At 36.4% G+C, this 17,627-nt stretch overlaps 1 non-coding gene across 1 annotated transcript; it reads right to left on the bottom strand.

Moving 5' to 3' along the window:
- Nucleotides 1–337: 337 nt before the first annotated feature.
- LOC111539805 lies at nt 338–440 on the bottom strand. The gene has a single exon (XR_002730790.1). It is a non-coding gene; the product is annotated as a U6 spliceosomal RNA (small nuclear RNA).
- Nucleotides 441–17,627: the final 17,187 nt, after the last annotated feature.

Genomic DNA, 17,627 nt, shown 5'->3' with positions numbered 1-17,627 from the left:
TAGGTAGTTTTCCAATCTTTCCCGCTTCTCTCTCTCTCCACTGTTAGAATACTCAGTGTTTATTGCTCCGACCTTTGTGTCTGCGTGTACCCAATGTCTAGCTCCCACTCATAAGTAAAAGCATGCAGTTTTTGGTTTGCTGTTTCTGTGTTAATTCACTTAAGATAATGGCCTGCAGCTGTATTCATGTTACTGCGAAGGATATGATTGTGTTCTTTTTTATAGCTGCATAGTATTCCATAGAGTGTATTTACCACATTTTTAAAAATCCAATCCACTGTTGATGGAAACCTGGGTAGATTCCATGTCTTTGCTATTGTGAATAGTATTACCATAAAAAAGTGTGCAATGCTTTTTGAATTTGCATATCATCCTTACACAGGAGCCATGCTAATCTTTTCTATGTTGTTCCAATTTCAGTAGATGTGGTGCCCAAGCAAGCAAAATTTTAGGATTTTTTTCCCTATATCTATGAAGAATGACATTAGAATTTTAATAAGGATTGCACTGAATCTCTGGGTCCCTTTGGGCAGTATGGACATTTAAATATTAATTGAATCCATGAAAACAAGATGTCTTTCCATTTATTAATATATTTGTGTAATCTTTAATTTATTTCCTGAATGTTTATTGTTTCTGGTATAAAACTCTTTCACTTCCTTGGTCACGTTTACTCCCAGTAGCTTATTGGTTTATTTATTTTTGATGCAATTGTAAATCGAATAGTTCCCCTAATTTTTTTCACTAGTTCAATTTTGTAGCTAAATCATCCTTTCAGCTTAATATAATCCATTGATGCTAACAAAGTAATTGTTTATACTCCAAAATATCTAGGGTATCTTCAGAGACCCTCTGCATACTGCTCTGCACTCATCTATACTCAAATGTCTGGGAAATCTTGGTCAACCTTATTCCCTAACCCTAATGATCATATTGTAAAAATACATAGGCCAGGGACCTATATAAAACATAAAGGCCAGGGACCCAACTGGACAAAAGATGGTTTTTAGAGTTGCCTCAAGAACCTCTTACCTTATCTGTCTTCCAGTGGTGCCTCTTCCCAGCTGCAGTCTTGTCTGAACACTCTCGCTTACCAAAGATTAAGCCTTGAATATGCCTTTCAGATACACAATAACTATACTTTCCAGCTTCCCAGAACACTTCTCCAGACAAGGCCATGAACAGGCAATCATGGCAGTCGTGAAAGAGATTGAGAGTAATTCTGGGTCTGAGACAAGGAGCACTTGGGAAATTTTTAACATTCTGATTCCTAATCCTGTGTGTGTGTGTGTGTGTGTGTGTGTGTGTGTGTGTGTGTATAGAGACAGAGAGAGATTTCCAAGGGCAGCAGCTACTCCTAGCTGAAAAGTAACCTTGGTGTATTTTAAGAATGTTAGTAACCTGAGCCATATGAAAGGGAGCATGATACATAACAAGACCCTAGCTTAGATAAATGAATGGTAAAGGCCTACATTAGAATTGCTAAGGGCACAGATACGTCTCTCTCTCTCTCTATATATATATGTGGCTTCTCTTGTCCATCATTAAATCTTCTCTGATGAACATATGTATAAATATTCTTTATTCTGATAAAGTTAATTTTATTAGTTTTTCCTCTGTGATTATTTTATTCTGTAAATAATCTTGTGGCCCTGTATTCTGCCATATTATCTTCTAGAAATTTCATCATTTTTTCTTTTTCATTTAGATTGACAATAAACCTATATTTGATATTTGTGAATGTATGAGTAGGGGTCAGTTTTATTATTTTTTCATAGGAATAGTTGATTGTCCAATCATATTCATTAAAATTCTGTTCACTTTACACTTCTCTGCAGTGTCATGACTGTCCCTGTAGGTCCATATTGTCATGGGCCTGTTTCTAGACTCCATTCATTTGGCCTTTTGTCTATTCTTAGCTTAACTCTATGATGATCTAATTTCTGTAGATTTATAAGTATTGATATCTAATATAACATGCATTCAATCAGTTTTTCCTTCTTAAAGGCTTCTTCAAATCTTGTTAGCTCTTTCCATTATCACATACATTTTAGAATCAGTTCATTAAGTTATAAGACACATACACATACACACACATCTCAGAAGAAAAAGCAAACTTTCACAATTTTGATTGATACTGAATCAAATTCATAGATTGGTTCAGATATAATTCACATTTTTCATCCTATTACTATGATTTGTCTCCTATTTATTAAGGTTTTTGTATCAATCATATTTTTATAGTTTTCTGTTTAGAAGTCTTGCATGTATTCTGTTAAATTTATTTCTAAGCATTTGATTATTTTTATTATAAATGACATTTAAAAGATCATACCTTCTTATTTTTCATTGCTTGAATATAAAAATACAAATTTTTTAAAAAAATATTGACTTTGTAACTACCAATCTTGCTATACTAATGTGTCAGTTCTGATAACTTATCTGTAGATTCTGGTGGATTTTCTTGTGGATTATATCTTCTGCAAATAATGACTTTGTTTTGAGACAAATCTCGCCATGTTGCCCAGGCTGGCGTGCTGTGACATGATCTTGGCTCACTGCAGCCTTGATCTTTTGGACTCAAGCAATCCTCCCACCTTAGTCCCTTGAGCAGCTAGGACTATGGGTGTGCATCACTATGCTTGGCTACCTTTTTTTCTTTTTGTTGAAATGAGGTCTCCCTATGTTGCCCAGGCAGGTCTCAAACCCCTTGGCTTTTATTTATGTTTTCTCATCCTGACAAAGTTATTTATTGTTTTATTTTTGTACTCAGATTTCCAGAACAATATTGAGTGAAAGCATCTGTACTGGGAATTCTTGTCATTCAACATTTTATTATTATACATGATGGTTGTTGTAAATGTTTTTTCTACTTATATTTTATCAGATTAATGTAATTTTCTTCTGAATTTAGGATGCTAGTAGCATTTTAAAATAATTACTGTGAGATGAAATTATTTTAAAAATACTTTAGGGGTGTTCCAAGATGGCCGAATAGGAATAGCTCCAGTCTGCAGCTCTCAGTGGGATCAACGCAGAAGATGGGTGATTTCTGTATTTCCAACTGAGGTACCTCAGATGAACAATGATTCATCTCACTGGGACTGATTGGACAGTGGGTGCAGCCCACAGAGGGTGAGCTGAAGCAGAGTGGGGCGTCGCCTCACCCGGGAAGCACAAGGGGTCTGGGGATTTCCCTTTCCTAGCCAAGGGAACCTGTGACAGACTACCAGGAAAAACAGAACACCCCCGCCAAAATATTGCACTTTTCCCAAGGTCTTAGCAACTGACAGACAAGGGGATTCTCTCCTGTGCCTGGCTTGGCGGGCCCCACTCCCACAGAGCCTTGTTCACTGCTAGCGCAGCAATCTGAGATTGATCTACCAGGCTGCAAGGTGGCATACTGGCTGGAAGAGTGGCGTCCACCATTGCTGAGGCTTGAGTAGGCAAACAAAGAGTCCAGGAAGCTCGAAATGGGCAAAGCCCACCACAGCTCAACAAGGCCTACTGCCTCTAGACTCCACCTCTGTGGGCAGGGCATAGCTGAACAAAATGCAGCAGAAAACTTCTGCAGACTTAAACGTCCCTGTCTGACAGCTCTGAAGGGAGCAGTGGTTCTCCCAGCATGGCCTTTGAGCTCTAAGAACCGACAGACTGCTCCTTAAGTGGGTCCCTGACACCCCCTTGTAGCCTCACTGGGAGATACCTCCCAGTAGGGGGCGACAGACACCTCATATAGGCATCTACCCCTCCGGAACAAGCTTCCAGAGGAAGGATTAGGCAGCAATATTTGCTGTTCTGCAGCCTCCACTGGTGATATCTAGGCAAACAGGGTCTGGAGTGGAACTTCAGCAAACTCCAACAGACTTGCAGCTGATGGACCTGACTGTTGGAGGGAAAACTAACAAACAGAAAGGGATAGCATCAACATCAACAAAAAGGTCATCTACACCAAAACCCTATCTGTAGGTCACCAACATAAAAGACCAAAGGTAGATAAAACCACAAATATGGGGAGAAACAAGAACAGAAAAGCTGAAAATTCTAAAAATCAGGGCACCTCTTCTCCTCTAAAGGATTGCAGTTCCTCGCCAGAAATGGAACAAAGCTGGACGGAGAGTGACTTTGACAAATTGACAGAAGTAGGCTTCAGAAGGTCAGTAATAACAAACTTCTCTGAGCTAAAGGAGGATGTTCGAACCCATCACAAGGAAGCTAAAAACCTTGAAAAAAGATTAGACAAATGGCTAACTAAAATAAACAGTGTAGAGAAGACCTTAAATGACCTGATGGAGCTGAAAGCCATGGCACGAGAACTTCGTGATGCATGCACAAGCATCAGTAGCCAATTCAATCAAGTGGAAGAAAGGTATCAGTGATTGAAGATCAAACTAATGAAATAAAGTGACAAGGGAAGTTTAGAGAAAAAAGAGTAAAAAGAAATGAACAAAGCCTCCAAGAAATATGGGAATACATGAAAAGACCAAATCTATGTTTGATTGGTGTACCTGAAAGTGATGGAGAGAATGGAACCAAGTTAGAAAACACTCTTCAGGATATTATCCAGGAGAACTTCCCCAACCTAACAGCTCAGGTGAACATTCAAATTCAGGAAATACAGAGAATACCACAAAGATTCTGCTCGAGAAGAACAATCCCAAGACACGTAACTGTCAGATTCACCAAGGTTGAAATGAAGGAAAAAGTGTTAAGGGCAGCCAGAGAGAAAGGTCGAGTTACCCACAAAGGGAAGTTCATCAGACTAACAGTGAATTTTTCAGCAGAAACTCTATAAGCCAGAAGAGAGTGGGGGCCAATATTCAACATTCTTAAAGAAAAGAATTTTCAACCCTGAATTTATGAAGAAACTAAGCTTATGAAGAAACTAAGCTTCATAAGTGAAGGAGAAATAAAATCCTTTACAGACAAGCAAATGCTGAGAGGTTGTGTCACTACTAGGCCTGCCTTACAAGAGTTCCTGAAGGAAACAATAAACATGGAAAGAAACGACCGCGAACAGCCACTACAAAAACATGCCAAATTGTAAAGACCATTGATGCTATGAAGAAACTACATTGATCAATGGGCAAAATAACTAGTGAACAACATAATGATGGGATCAAATTCACACATAACAATATTAACTTTAAATGTAAATGGACTAAGTGCCCCAATTAAAAGACACAGACTGATAAATTGGATAGAGTCAAGACCCACCAGTGTGCTGTACCCATCTCACATGCAAAAACACACATAGGCTCAAAACAAAGGGATGGAGGAAAATCTGCAAAGCACATGGAAAGCAAAAAAAAAAAAAAAAAAAAAAAAAAAAAAAAAAAAAAAAAAAAAAAAGCAGAGGTTGCAATCCTAGTCTCTGATAAAACAGTTTAAGCCAACAAAGATCAAAAGAGACAAAGAAGGCCATTACATAATGGTAAAGGGATCAATTCAACAGGAAGAACTAAGTATCCTAAATATATATGCACCCAAAGTATCCTAAATATATATGCACCCAATAAAGGAGCACCCAGATTCATAAAGCAAGTCCTTAGGTCCTACAAAGAGAATTAGACTCCCACACAATAATAATGGGAGACTTTAACACCCCACTGTCAATATTAAACAGATTAACAAGACAGAAGGTTAACAAAGATATCCAGGACCTGAACTCAGCTCTGCAACAAGCAGATCTGATAGACATCTACAGAACTCTCCATCCCAAATCAACAGAATATACATTCTTCTCAGCACCACATCACACTTGTTCTAAAATTGGAAGTAAAGCGCTCCTCAACAAATGTAAAAGAACAGAAATCACAGAAATCACAACAAACTGTCTCTCAGATCACAGTGCAATCAAATTAGAATTCAAGATTAAGGAACTCACTCAAAACAGCACAAGTACATGGAAACTGAACAACTTACTCCTGAATGGCTACTGGGTAAATAACGAAATGAAGGCAGACATAAAGATGTTCTTTGAAACCAATGAGAGCAAAGACTCAATGTACCAGAATCTCTGGGACACATTTAAAGCAGTGTGTAGAGGGATATTTATAGCACTAAATGCCCACAAGTGAAAACAGGAAAGATCTAAAATCGACATCCTAACACCACTATTAAAAGAACTAGAGAAGCAAGAGCAAACAAATTCAAAAGTTAGCAGAAGGCAAGAAATAACTAAGATCTGAGCAGAACTGAAAGAGATTGAGACACAAAAAACCCTTCAAAAAATCAATGAATCCAGGAGCTGGTTTCTTGAAAAGATCAACAAAATTGATAGACCGCTAGTAAGACCAATAAAGAAGAAAAGAGAGAAGAATCCAATTGACGCAGTAAAAAATGAAAAAGGAGATATCACCACTGATCCCACAGAAATACAAACTACCATCAGAGAATACTATAAACACCTCTATGCAAATAAGCTAGAAAATCTAGAAGAAATGGATAAATTCCTGTACACAAACAGGCTCCCAAGACTAAACCAGGAAGAAGGTGAATCTCTGAATAGACCAATAACAGGCTCTGAAATTGAGACAATAATTAATAGCCTACCAACCAAAAAAATATCCAGGACCAGACAAATTCACAGCTAAATTCTACCAGAGGTACAAAGAGGAGATGGTACCATTCTTTCTGAAACTATTCCAATCAATAGAAAAAGAGGGAATCCTCCCTAACTCATTTTATGAGGCCAGCATCTCCTGATACCGAAGCCTGGCAGAGACACAACAAAAAAAGAGAATTTTAGGCCAATATCCCTGATGAACATTGATGCAAAAATCCTCAATAAAATACTGGCAAACCGAATCCAGCAGCACATCAAAAAAACTTATCCACTACGATAAAGTCAACTTCATCCCTGCGATGCAAGGCTGGTTCAACATATGCAAATCAATAAACATAATCTATCTCATAAACAGAACCAACAACAAAAACCATATAATTATCTCAATGGATGCAGAAAAGCCCTTCGACAAAATTCAACCGCCCTTCATGCTAAAAACTCTCAAAAAACTAGCTATTGATGGAACGTATCTCAAAATAATAAGAGCTATTTATGACAAATCCACAGCCAATATCATACTGAATGAGAAAAATGTGGAAGCATTCCCTTTGAAAACCAGCACAAGACAGGAATGCACTATCTCACAACTCCTATTCAACATGGTGTTGGAAGTTCTAGCCAGGGCAATCAGGCAAGAGAAGAAATAAAGGATATTCAGTTAGGAAATGAAGAAGTCAAATTGTCCCTGTTTGTAGATGACATGTGTATATTTAGAAAACCCCATTGTCTCAGCCCCAAATCTCCTTAAGCTGAAAAGCAACTTCAGCAAAGCCTCAAGATACAAAATCAATGTGCAAAAATCACAAGCATTCCTATACACTATTAACAGACAAACAGAGAGCCAAATTATGAGTGAACTCCCATTCACAATTGCTACAAAGAGAATAAAATACCTAGGAATCCAACTTATAAGGGATGTGAAGGACCTCTTTAAGGACAACTACAAGTCACTGCTCAATGAAATAAAAGAGGACACAAACAAATGGAAAAATATTCCATACTTATGGATAGGAAGAATCTATATTGTGAAAATGGCCGTACTGCCCAAAGTAATTTATAGATTCAATGCCATCCCCATCAAGCTACCAATGACTTTCTTCACAGAATTGGAAAAAAACAACTACATTAAAGTTCATATGGAACAGAAACCACATTGCCAAGACAATCCTAAGCAAAAAGAACAAAGCAGGTGTCATCACACTACCTGACTTCAAACTATACTACAAGGCTACAACAACCAAAACAGCATGGTACTGTTACCAAACAGATATATAGACCAATGGAACAGAACAGAGGCTTCACAAATAATGCCACACATCTACAACCATCTGATGTTTGACAAACCTGACAAAAATAAGAAATGGGGCAAGAATTTCCTATTTAGTAAATGGTGCTGGGAAAACTGGTTAGCCATATGTAGAAAGCTGAATCTGGATCCCTTCCTTACACCTTATACAAAAATTAATTCAAGATGGATTAAAGACTTACATGTTAGGCTTAAAACCATAAAAACCCTGGAAGAAAACCTAGGCAATATCATTCAGGACATAGGCATGGGCAAGGACTTCATGACTAAAACACCAAAAGCAGTGGCAACAAAAGCCAAAATAGACAAATGGGTTCTAATTAAACTAAAGAGCTTCTGCATGGCAAAAGACACTACCATCAGAGTGAATAGGCAACCTACAGAATGGGAGAAAATTTTTGCAACCTACCCATCTGACAAAGCCCTTATATCCAGAATCTACAAAGAACTCAAACAAATGTACGAGAAAAAAACAAACAACCCTATCAAAAAGTGGGCAAAAGATACGAACAGACACTGCTCAAAAGAAGGCATCTATGCAGCCAACAGACACATAAAAAAATGCTCATCATCACTGGTCATCAGAGAAATGCAAATCAAAACCGCAATGAGATACCATCTCACGCCAGTTAGAATGACAATCATTAAAAAGTCAGGAAACAACAGATGCTGGAGAGGATGTGGAGAAATTTTAAAGCTTTTACACTGTTGGTAGGAGTGTAAATTGGTTCAACCATTGTGGAAGACAGTGTGGTGATTCCTCAAGGATCTAGAACTAGAATTACCATTTGAGCCAGCAATCCCATTACTGGGTGTATACCCAAATGATCATAAATCATGCTACTATAAAGACACATGCATACGTATGTTTATCGCAACACTATTCACAACAGCAAAGACGTGGAACCAACCCAAATGTCTGTCGATCATATGCTAGATTAAGTAAATGTGGCACATATACACTATGGAATACTATGTAGCCATAAAAAAGGATGAGTTCATGTCCTTTGCAGGGACATGGATGAAGCTAAAAACCATCATTCTCAGCAAACTATCGCAAGAACAGAAAACCAAACATCGCATTTTCTCGCTCATAGGTGGGAATTGAACAATGAGATCACTTGGACGTGGGGCAGGGAACATCACACACTGGGGCCTGTCGTGGAGTGGGGAGCTGGGGGAGGGATAGCATTAGGAGAAATACCTCATGTAAATGATGAGTTGATGGGTGCGACAAACCAATAAGGCACATGTATACCTATGTATCAAACCTGCACGTTGTGCACATGTACCCTAGAACTTAAAGTATAATAATAATAATAGTAATAGTAATAGTAATAAAAAGGTTATTTATTACTATTTTTAGTAATAGTAAATTACTGTGCGCAGTGGCTCACACCTGTAATTCCAGCATTTTGGGAGGCAGAGGTGGGTGGATCACTTGGAGTCTGGAGTTCAAGACCAGCCTGAACAACATGGTGAAACCCTGTCTCTACTAAAAATACAAAAACTAGCCCGGTGTGTGTGGTGGCAGGCGCCTTTATTCTCAGCTACATTGGAGGCTGAGGCAGGAGAATTGCTTGAGCCAGGGAAGCGAAGGTCGCAGTGAGTTGAGATCGTGCCACTGCACTCCAGCCTGGGTGATAGAGAGAGACTCTGTCTCAAAAACAAAACAAAGGTTAAAAAAAGAAAATAGTATGTTTGAGATGATCGGCATGTAAAAATTGAAGCATCTAATAATAATTAAAATGAGAGCTACTGATTGAAAAAAATAAAAATGAAAGAGATACTGTAAGATGATCATATGATTTTCATCAATTTTTATATTAATACTGTGATTAATATTTTGAAATAGTCAAATGTACAGACTAATTTTGAATTAGTCATGCTACTTTATTATACACACAAATACACACACTTATTTTTCTGTAGATTTTTATTAATCTTTTCTATATTTGCTAAAATTTCTCTCTTTGCTACTATGCTTATGTTTATATATAAAGGATACTTCATAAGTAGTTTGAAGTTGTTTCTTTTTTAAAGTTTTCTGAAAGCATTTGTGGCATATTAGCATTGTTTCTTTCCTAAATGTTTAATAGAATTCACCAATGGTACCTATAGAACTATTTTGATTTTCTATTCCTTTTGGGATTTGATTTGAAATTTATATTTTTCTATAAACTTGATTATTTCAAATTTAATCATCAAATATTTCAAATTATTTTGCATAAAGTTTTCCATGTTATCATCATATTATCTATTAACTGTTTATAAAATTTATGCTGAGGACCACTTTATTATTTCTAACTTTAATTTTTTTGGTCATGATTATTCTTGTATGAGGGTATGAATTTAAAGTGTCTTTCCAGTTTTAAACTTTGAAGATAATTTAGTATGTATGTATTTATTTTATTAATGTTTGCCATTATTTTCATCATTTCCTTCTTCACACTATTAGGATTCTTTTTTGTTCTATTTCTAATTTATTTATGTTCAGTTGTTCTTTTAAAAAATACATTGCTTAATTCTACACATTTTTCTCTAAATATGAATTTGTTTTATGAATGTTTTAATATAATTAACTCAAAAATTATTTTTCCTACTATTTATTTTTTGATCAATGATTTATTTTTGAAGCTCATTTTTTAATTTTTTAAACAGTATATTCTGATTAATTTTTGTTACATGTTGCCAGCTGAATTGCATTGTGGTTAGAGTACATACTCAATATTATTTTAGCGCTTTGACATTTGCTGAGACTAATGTATGGCAAAATGTAAGGTGAAATTATTCCAAATCTTTCTGTGTATTTTCGATCATTGTGCATTTTGATGTTGTTGGTTATATACCAGTTAGGTCAAGTTTTCCAATTATAGTACTTGAATTTTCTATTAATATATACTTGCTCTTTACTCATTTATTGATATTTACAAAGATATCAATTCATTTATTTATATTTATTGATGCTATTTATTAATGTATTGACATTTATATCAGACCATCTTACACTATTCATTATGTCCCTTTTTCTATCTTCTGCATATTTAATCTATTTCTTTTTCATAGTCTTCATAATGCATATTTTCTTTGGTCTTCTCTTTCAGTTTATTAATTCAAGCTTCAGCTATGTCATGTCTGCTATAAACTCAGCCACTAAATTCTAAATTATTGTTTTTACATTTTTTATTTTTAGAGTTTTCAATAGACTTTTTGGAGTGTCCAATTTTGTGCCCATATTTTCACTTTTGTCTCTTATTTACTTGCACATATTGTGCATAATTATTTTAAAGTGTTAATCTGATAACTTTAATATTTAAAGTCCTTTGTTGTGTTTTTTTTTCCCCCTACTTTTTGTTATTTCTTCTGTGTGCATCTCTTCCCCCAACTACCATGTTTTCTGTCTTTTAGTGGTCATGGTTTATTTTGGATTGTGTACTTGACATTTCATTTGAAAAATTGTTTTAAGATATAATTTGAGGCCTAGAATGCTGTACTCTTACTCAAGATAGTGTATTTCTTTGCCTCTTCCAGGTACTTGGGTGTACTAGCATTCCTGGATCCCTTCAATCCTAATTTCAGAGAGTGAGATTATTCAACATTGAACTAAAATTCCCATGAAGTTCTGTCTAATTCTAGTGCACCCTTACTCCTATGATAAAATAAATCAGATCCAGACTTACAACCTACAGGTTCACCATTGTCGTCTCATTTTGGAGAGACCTAGACTGAGACACCTGCACATCTAGGCCACTGAAAGTATTGAAAGCACATCCTAACCTCTTAGTTTCTTAGCTTTCCTCTTTCACCTAAGGGAAAAGTGTCCATAAATATTAGATTTATTTTCCTGGTTATCTTTCTTCCCCTGAAATCTCACGTGTTAATACTTTGCTGACATATTAACTTGATGATACTCACAATCATTTTCTTTCTTACATTTTGTGCAGTTTTCCTAGCTATCCATTGTGTATGGACTAGTCTTAATTATTGAGTCCAGTATACATGAAACAGCACCTGCACAATTTATTTACCTACTTACTTTTTTTCTGTCTCCTCCATTAGACTATAAGTCCATGAACATAGAAATTGCCTCAATCCTTTTCATTACTTGAATACTAATATCGAGCTAGCATAACTCTCCTAATATAAAATGGTGTCCAATAAGTATTTTGGAATGAGTAAGTCATAAGTATATGACAACAAACATCAGAAAGGCCGGGTGCGGTGGCTCAATCCCAGCACTTAATCCCAGCACTTTGGGAGGCCGAGACGGGTGGATCACGAGGTCAGGAGATCGAGACCATCCTGGCTAACACGGTGAAACCCCGTCTCTAGTAAAAAATACAAAAAACTAGCCGGGTGAGTTGGCGGGCGCCTGTAGTCCCAGCTACTCAGGAGGCTGAGGCAGGAGAATGGCGTAAACCCGGGGGGCGGAGCTTGCAGTGAGCTGAGATCCGGCCACTGCACTCCAGCCTGGGCGACAGAGCGAGATTCCGTCTCAAAAAAAAAAAAAAAAAAAATCAGAAAGTCAGGATTGGCCTTATTTCAAATTGCTTTAATTTAGCATTTTTGGTTTCAACAAATGTATTGACTATTATATGCAAATTTTAGTTGATATAAAATCAGAAATCTTTGGTTTATATTCTTGATTATCTATTTTGAAAAATCATTTAATTTTTCAAGTTGTCAGTTTCTTTTTCAATATTAATACTCATTTCATAGGATTTTACTGAATATCAAAAGAAAATTTGGAAAAGCCCTTCACATGGTCACAGGAAGTGGTCATTCATTCATTTCACTGATGAGTTTATGCTATGTGTAAAATATTGTGAAAGAACTAAGGTAAGTACCAGGATAGACAAGGTTTCTGCCCTCTTGTAGCTTATATATTACCAATAGAGACAAGCAGTAAATAATTAATCATGTGAGATATTACTTATTTTAGATTTGTTTTGGCAGGTATAAAGCAGATAAACACAGTACCATAGGAATAAATAACAAATAAAGCTGACCAAATCTGGGGGGCTCTACAAAATTTTCTCAAAGCAGTGATTATTGCCTATTGCATATATAGCAAACATTTGTTAGGGGCTCATTATGTCCTAGACACTATACTATTGACCTGCTCTTTTTTGTTGTTGTTGTGTGTGTGTGTGTGTGTGTGTTTTCTTTTTTGAGATGAAGTCTCACTCTGTCACCAGGCTAGAGTGCAGTGGTGTGAGCTCAGCTCACTGCAACCTCAGCCTCCCTGGTTCAAGCAATTCTCCTGCCTCAGCCTCCCAAGTAGCTGAGACTACAGGCATGCGCTACCATGCCCAGCTAATTTTTGTATTTTTAGTAGATACGGGATTTCACCATTTTGGCCAGGATGGTCTCGATCTCTTGACCTCATGATCCAGCCCCCTTTGGCTTCCCAAAGTACTGGGATTATAGATGTAAGCCACTGTGCCCAACCTATTGACCTGTTAATAATTCATTTCAGTTAATCTTCACAATGACCCAATTAACAAATAACATAAGCCAATACATTTGGTGCTGCTGATACCTGTGCCTATTAATTTTGACATGAGGAAACTAAGGCTTAGATAGTTCAATTTGCCCAATTCAGTCTGTGGGTATTAAAGCATGTCATTAAGCGCCTTCAGATTGACTCCAAAGCCTGAGTTCCTAAACAGTATACAATATCATTCAGTCTTAGAAGAGGTGAAAGAGAAATACAATAGGCAACAAGATGTATGACACGGAAGAGGACTTACAGTTAAGATGTAGACAGACAGAACTACCTCTATTTCATGGTAGAAAGTAGAATGATATAAGAAATGGACAGGGAGCCATCCCAGTTGAGGCACAAACACAGAAGTCTGTGTTAGTGCACACAAGTCAGGAGAAATAGCACTCAAGTCTTTAGGGCTCGAACTCAGACTTTCTCTTATTAATGGCTTTTGAATGATTGTGAACTTCAACCATGCCATTTTTGCTGCTTTGTAGATCATGAGTAATGAGGCCAGCCTGCAAGAGAAAACCTAGATGGTATCAGGGGAGATGGAATAGTCCAGTGGGAGAATTTGAAAGTATTTAGGGAGTAAATTCAATGGAACATGGTGATTGAATAAATGTGGAGGATGACAGATAAAAACAACAGTTATTTGTTTTTCCTTAAATATTTTCTATAAACATACATATGTTTTTTGAGCCAACTTTGATTTTACTTTTTTTATTATTATTATTTTGGTCATCTGTTCAAGCTTTTTCAAGTTGATTGTTTTGCTGTTGATTTTTCAGCATCCTCTTCTCCTTCTGTTTCTTCCCAGTATTACTTTGGAACATTACTACCCCTTTTATGTATTAATTTAATGAAACCCCTCCCATGGTCCAGACTCCATCACAACATCCTGCCAGCTTTCTCATTTATTTTTATTTTCTTAATCCTAAAACCCAGATATTCTCATGTCATCCCTCTTTTCCCTACTTCCCACTTCTGATATCCCTTAAAACTGCAAATGCTCCCAAGAGTTTGAAGCTCTAGCCAGCTAATACCTCAAAGAAATGTTGCCAAAGAGCTTTATTCTTCTGACATTTTAGATCCCATTCACTGACTCTGAGTGGCTGCCATTTTCCCCTCCTCTCTAAACCAGAGATTTACTCAAATACTATTTTACCCAGCACCATAAGCCACAGGTTTAGAATAACCACTCCAGTGAATCAGAAGAAAGTGATCAGGCATTCTTATTTATATCACAGTGATCAGGAAATGTACCTTTAAATAAGTATTTGCATTTGGGAAGAGAAAGTCTAGAAAAACAAGAGATGAAATGCTAATGCCAGGTTTTCCAGTAACATGACAGATTTTTTGGAGGTGATAGTTTGGGAATACTTTCATCAACTTAACCCAGGTGGTGATCCACTGAACCTAGAAATGGACAGTGATGAAATGATTGGCCCTCATTTTCTGCACTGCTGGGTCATAGATAGGTTAAAATCAAATTCTGAAAGTTAATTTCCTCAACTCAATGAACCTGAGGTTCTACAAAGTGGTTTAGAGCAGTCATTCTTTAAACATTTTTTAAAATCTCAATAATCAGACTCAGTTAAATCAGAATCTCTACTGGTGGGACTCAGGTATTTGTATTTTAGAACTTGCTTCTCAAACATTACTTTAGACATGAATCTTGGGATCTTTTTGAAACTGAAGATTCAGATTCAGTACTTTCGGAGTGGGGATTGAGATTTTACACTGAGTACCAAGAGAACCAGAGACTAATTCTTAAACTTGGCTACACATTGTAATCACTTTGGAAAATGAAAAATAAATACATAAATTTAGAAAAAACATGCCCAGATTCCATCCCCAGAGAATGACAGCAAATTACACTAATTTTGCTCATATTTATCTCTCTGGCGTAGCCGATTGACCAACCCAGAGAAGAGAGAAGGAAATGTCTGATGGTTGCAATAAAATAGAGTTCAATCAGAAAGCATGCTCTCTCTTTTTCAGATATGCAGCCTCTCCTGGTGGTGAAGAGGATTTCCCTAACAACCTCTCAAACATTTGTGGGCTCAGAAATATCAACTTTACTCAAAACAAAAGGTCTCCTTCCATAAACTTGACAGTCAGCTCTCTGGGAACAGGGAAAAGAAAACAAACCCAGCTGAGTGTTCACAGTGTAATTTTCCACAACTAAAATTGAACAAATAAAGGGTTGGGAGACATGTTTTTTCAAGTCAAATCCTGTGCTTCTTCTTTAACCTCCGCATTTCAAATGGAATTTGAATCTTTGGAGGTTAGAGTTCATTCGCTTTTTGGCAGAACAGCACTTCCTGTTTCTAAGAAAAAGGCCCCAGAATACTTCTTTAATGTCAAAGGCTGTTACAAAACGGCACTTGATGAATTGGATGCAAGTGAATGAGAAACACATGGATTAAGTTTCCATTAACATCCATATGGGTTTCACAATTAAGAGAAAATGCCTGACCAAAGGAAATGTTTTGAGTTTTACCTAGCTGAAATTTTGTTTTAAAAAAAGTGCTTAAAGCTACTTATTCCGAACATGATACATGCCAGAGATTACTCATCCCTAACCAAAATCACCTAAGCTGTATCAGACTCATAAACTGAGACCCAAGCTATAAACTCCGTTCTCTCAAAAAACCAACAACACTCATCAGTTTTGGGAATTGTAGAGGGATGAGCCATCCTCTGATCATTGAACCATCTTAAAGAATTTATTTACTTTGTTCAATCAGGTAATTCAGAGTTTCTGACTTTTTTTAATGGATTGGACTTCTCTTCATTAAGCAGATTTTACTAGTTCACTCACCTGAAATCAAAGTAAAAATTGCCTCCACAATTATGATTGTAGAACCACCACTGCCTTAGAAGTCAGTTAAACCTCATTCAGATCTCTCCTTGGTAGGGGGTTAAAAGGCAACATTCTGCTTCATTTTTCTCATATTAATAAACAAGAAGATAAGACTAGATTCGCGTTTTACCAACTTAAATACCTTGGATTATTCAAATAGTAAAATTATTTGTGTTGTATCCCGATAATGAAAGAGGGAAAAAGGAAAGTGACAGGGAGTAAAATGGACCAACAATTATTGCCAATAAGTTAAAGGGTAGGGAAGTAGCTTTGATAGAGTACTATTTTATCTCATTTCTACATATAACAACGTCTGAGAAACACCAAACTTAATGGTCAAAGTAAAGCAGTCTTGCTTCAATTTTCTATTATACTTTCCACCTATTATTTAGAAAGTTCTACGTCTAGATACAAGTATCTCCAATCAGAGACATTCAAAATTGTCTCCTCATCTATTCACCAAATTGACTTGTTCTGTGCCCTTAAAAAAAAAAAAAAAAAAAAAAAAAAAAAAAATCTATCAATTGCCCTGCAAATTACCAAACTCAAAGTAGAAACTCGAGCTTTTTCTTGAAAGTTTCCTTACTGCTTTCTCCACTCCCCACATCCATTCATTTATCAAATACTAAAATGTGGTCCTCAAATATTTTTTAATCCTTTCACTTTTCCCTATGCTTATCTTTCTTTCTTAATTTGCACCTTTGCAAATCTTATGCTGGATTATTCCAAAAAATTTCTAATGAGTTATTTTTTTCTGTTCCTCTCCTATTTATTCTCATCATTAAACCTGAAATTCTTCTCTGTAATTTTAGCATATAGTTATTAAAATATTCTAAAATATATCTAACTGAAAATAGAAAAGGATATAGAATAATAGTAAGGTTTTATAGTCTACATTATTAGTCAGCTTTCTTTCTCATTGGCATTAGGGTCAAAACTTCACACATATGTTTTCAGATTTTTTTTCCATACACAAGTGTGCATACACATGTGACTACATGTGTGAGTAGGTATTTCCAATATTTTTGCAGGAATATAATCATAATTGTGTACATTGTCAGTCTTTTTATTTTCTTTTTTTAAAATTTGACTTGAAGTTCTGGGATACATGTGCTGGACGAGCAGGTTTGTTATATAGGTATACATGTGCCATGATAGTTTGCTGCACCTATCAACCCATCATCTAGGTTTCAAGCCCCACATGCATTAGGTACTTGTATTAATACTCTCCCTTCCCTTTTCCCCTACCCCACTACAGGCTCTGTTGTGTGATATTCCCCTCCCTGTGTCCATGTGTTCTCATTGTTCAACTCCCACTTATGAGTGAGAACATTCATTGTTTGGTTTTCTGTTCCTGTGTTAGTTCACTGAGGATGATGGTTTCTAGCTTCATCCA

This window comes from Piliocolobus tephrosceles, chromosome 18 (genome assembly GCF_002776525.5).
Source record: "Piliocolobus tephrosceles isolate RC106 chromosome 18, ASM277652v3, whole genome shotgun sequence".
Classification (NCBI taxonomy): Eukaryota; Metazoa; Chordata; class Mammalia; order Primates; family Cercopithecidae; genus Piliocolobus; species Piliocolobus tephrosceles.
Note: the sequence above shows the minus strand (reverse complement) of the source record. Positions and strands in the feature narration are given on the sequence as shown.